We start from the raw sequence: 4,387 nt of genomic DNA, 5'->3' as shown, positions 1-4,387 counted from the left end.
TTTTTTTGCCATTTCTTGGGCCACTCCCGCGGCATATGGAGGTTCCCAGGCTAGGGGTCCAATCGGAGCTGTAGCCTCCAGCCTACGCCAGAGCCACAGCAACGCAGGATCCAAGGCTCGTCTGCAACCTACACCACAGTTCACGGCAATGCCAGATCCTCAACCCACTGAGCAAGGCCAGGGATTGAACCTGCAACCTCATGGTTCCTAGTCGGATTCGTTAACCACTGTGCCATGATGGGAACTCCTCTTCCTATCATTTTGTATGGAGATGATTTTTATTACTGTTGCTCTCTTAAAAGACATTTTTAGAGAGCTTTGCTAAGACATTTGAAAGGGCTTGATATTTCTTATGTAAAAACACCTTTGAAGTATTTATATATTAGATCATAATTGTAGACATTAGAAATTTCCTTCAAAACAAGTAATGTATACACCATGTGTCTATATTTTTAAAATATGAAATGCTTCACAAATTTGTGTGTTATCCTTGCACAGGGGCCATGTTAATCTTTTCTATATTGTTCCAGTTGTAGTATATGTGCTGCCAAAGTGAACACCATGTGTCTATTTTTGACTAATCTTTAGTTCTCTCTAGATTAAAATTGGTGATAGCTTTACAAATAAATTCTATTGACTAAGTGGTCATAGTTTACACTATAGATCCTCTTACTATGTCAGACAATTCACAGAAGGTCAAAAAGTGGGATGGAAATCTTTTGTTTTTCACCTGGAATAAATAATAAAAGTATTTCTAAGGTTTAAATAGGTTTTAAACACGTAGGATTAAATATTGTAGTGTTATACAGGAAGTACATGAATTTAATATAGAACATCTTCTGAAAAACCAGCATCAAAAAAACCTACCATATGAGGTAAACAATAAACCTATGTATTATGCACTGATAGGGGAAGATGAATTTCCAAGAGAGATAACATTATAGAACTATGAATTATGCCTACTTTCTAGGTACAATCTCTGATGATACATTTTCAGGTTTTCATATATGATCATAAATATCTTTTCTTTCACACTTAAATTCAATTGGCTCAAGTCTAGTGAAAATGTGAATGAGGTAAAAGGTGTAGCTTTTAGGCTGCTAGTGGTTTCAAACTTTGGCTGATCAATTTTAATTTTATGAGGTCTTTCTCGTGACTGGGATGTAGGATTAATGCTAAGATTTAGTTCCAATTAAGGATGAAAAATTTAAATAATTGTGTAAATTCTGCTGTCAAAAGTGGCAACAAGTAGTTTGATAAGGGCAAATATCACCTTATGATAACTCAAAATATCCACTTATTAACCAAATTTTCAAAAATACACACTGTGCATGTACTTTAGAGATGTTGTATGAAATGTATGTAATGCTGAGCTGTTCAAAATAGACCACATGAGTCAGAACTCTTGCAAGACATATAGTACAAGGATTTCCAAATCAATCAGACAAAAGTCAAGGGCTTTTGTATTGGTAAACTTTGTTCCTGGGAAAGAGGATGTATAGCTTGATAATTTAGATGGTGGACTCTGCAGCTAGACTACTTGGGTTGAGATGCTGGCTATTCCACTTTATGGTTATGTGAACTAGGGCAAATTGATTAATTTCTCCACTGTTTCCTATTCTGGAAAATGGTAGTAATAACAAAATTTATCTCATAAGGAGGTTGTGAGGAATAAGTGATGCAAAGAAAGCACTTATGAGTGATGAACACATGGTAAACACACAGTAAGTGCTAGCCTTTTATTACACGTAATGAAAATATTAGTCTTTCTGAATTCCTGTTTCAATTATTTCAACTACTATTTATTTGTCACTTTGCCTATGTTGCTTTGAATTTTTTATTGTTCTCCGTATAAATACCTGATTTCATATACACCCACATTAATCTGTGTGCATATGTGTGTATGTATAAAATAAATTCCATGAGAGATATGATTCATTTACTCATTTTACCTATTTGTGTTCATAATAGTTACCATTTATGCACATAAACATTTTTGATAATTATTATGGTGACCTCTTCAGCTCTAGTATTTTCCTCCTGTGAAAACTCAGAAAATATCCATCTTTCAATAGAAAAACAAAATTGATTCTGGAAATTCCATCTCCAGAATTTACTTTAAAAAAAAGAATAATTTATTATCTTTGCAAGAATTTTCTAAATATTGGTATGTCATAAAAATTATTAGGAGAGTATTTAAAAAATAAAAACAAATATGGCAGAGCTTCCATGCCTGCCCGCTTGCACCACTCACAAGTGTCCTATCTTAATAAATCTATTTCTTGCCTATCACTTTGTCTCTTGCTGAATTCCTTCTGCACAGAGACATGAAGAACCTGAACATCAGTGAGTCCAGACACAGGGTGAGTGATTCTAATTTAAAAACTATTGGTGGAGTTCCCGTCGTGGCTCAGTGGTTAACGAATCCTACTAGGAACCATGAGGTTGCAGGTTCGATCCCTGGCCTCGCTCAGTGGGTTAAGGATCCGGTGTTGCCATGAGCTGTGGTGTAGGTTGCAGACGTGGCTCGGATCCTGCATTGCTGTGGCTATGGTGTAGGCCGGAGGCTACAGCTCCGATTGGACCCTTAGCTGGGAACCTCCATATGCCACAGGAGTGGCCCTAGAAAAGACAATAAAATAAAATAAAATAAAATAAAACCATTGGTTTAAGTCCCAATCTGGGTTTAGGCTTGGTTTCAGTCCTGGCCCATGGGTTCAAGTCCCAATCTGTTCTGGCTAGGTTCGGGTTGTTAGTACTGTCAGTTTCAGCTGGCGGACCATGAAGGGACAGTGATAAGGCAAGAAAATGTTCAGAGTTAGGTCTTGGTCCTAGAACAGCAGCTCCAGGTAGCTTCAGGACAGAACTCCTAATCTCTACACTCTTCTCCCTGATTCTGAGGTTTTTTCATTGCTCTATTCCTTTCTTTCTCCTATTAACTCACTTTTTATTGCCCCACCCCTTGTGGGTGCTAACGCTTTATTCCCAGTTTGCAGCCAGACCAACTCCCACCTGTCGTGGACACTGGTGCAGACACCTTCTGTTGGCAATGTCTCAGGTGCTAATACCTGGTTGGGAAACTACCTTGGAAGGGATAACTTTTAAAATAGTAAGTGCAAGTCTTGACCAAATTGCACGGTGTATTTTGAATTTGGATAACACAGGAATTAGAGGCATCACCTCAGAGTTGGGTATGAAATGGATCAGGCTACATCAATCCAAACCAATACCCCTCTGGACAAATATGGATCATTTCTCTTTAAAATTACTAAATTGTATATTGACAAAGTGTCACTAAGCTTTTTGCTCTTCAGGAAAGCCTACTTATTTATTTTTATGTTTACTCCCTTTATTCACATGAGTTACATAAGAAGTGCTTAATAATTGGTTAATAGATAAAAATCACTGTAATGCTGACATAGGTTACAACTTTTCTGAAATGAAAAGTATTGCAAATAATTTAGCCCTTCTCTCCCCTGGATGATTTTCTCAGAGAATTTCTGAAATTCCTATAGTGCTTATTGGCATTAAGTTGTAAAAGGGCTGCAAGATTGTCTCTGCTTACCTTTCTGTTAAAATATGTAAACAGTTATCTGCAGCATCTAACCTTTACCAAAGTGTTCATCTTGCAGTAATTTGGACATGTAGCGCTCCATATAGAGTCATTCATTGTCCAGTACGTTAGTGGATGATGTATATTTTGCAGTTAATGGAGTTGAATAGATCTTCACATTTCACAGCTCAGTGAATGCATACTCCATTTTCTTCCTGGCTTCTGCTGCTGTATTTTTTTTTTTTTAAGAAAGCAGTTTTATACATTAAAGATAAATTCATGACTTTGAGAAATGAGTAAAATATGCTTAGAAATGATCAGAGCAGACTGGAAAGTTATGATTAGAATCATAAAATTATTTATGCTAACATAACCATTGGACCAAATTCCTTGACATTTTAAAATCATTTACTTATTTCTTAATTAGAAACGGTGTGCAAAGTGAGAACTCACAGTTCCTCACCATAAGGAATTCTTGAGTCACTCACTAAGGATGAATGACTATAACATTAGCATACCAAGAAGTCAAAGATGTCCCAGGTAGCCATCTAATACCTGGGTGCTATTAGAGCATGTGTTTATTCCCTCTTGCTATTATAACATTTGAAAAAAAATCACCAGAGATGCTATGATTCTTTTATTATATTAACTTCCCATTTCTAAGACAAATAGCTTAAAATTTTTGAATTATTTCATGGATATGGTCACCAAAATAATCCCTATGCTAGCTTTACATAGAACTTCACAAATGAGAAAAATTTTTCACACAGAATAATTCCATTCTTATGACAGACAGAAAAAGGACACATTATCATTACTCCACAAATAAGAAAA

At 36.1% G+C, this 4,387-nt stretch overlaps 1 non-coding gene across 1 annotated transcript; it reads right to left on the bottom strand.

Annotated features, from left to right (window-relative positions):
• Window positions 1-453: 453 nt before the first annotated feature.
• LOC146406405 (U6 spliceosomal RNA) lies at window positions 454-560 on the bottom strand. The gene has a single exon (XR_014834118.1). It is a non-coding gene; the product is annotated as a U6 spliceosomal RNA (small nuclear RNA).
• Window positions 561-4,387: the final 3,827 nt, after the last annotated feature.

Source organism: Sus scrofa, chromosome 1 (genome assembly GCF_054392235.1).
Source record: "Sus scrofa isolate SSC_HxYL_T2T_F1_AM1 chromosome 1, Sscrofa_HxYL_maternal_Yorkshire_Landrace_v2.0, whole genome shotgun sequence".
Classification (NCBI taxonomy): Eukaryota; Metazoa; Chordata; class Mammalia; order Artiodactyla; family Suidae; genus Sus; species Sus scrofa.
This window is presented reverse-complemented; position numbering and strand designations above follow the sequence as displayed.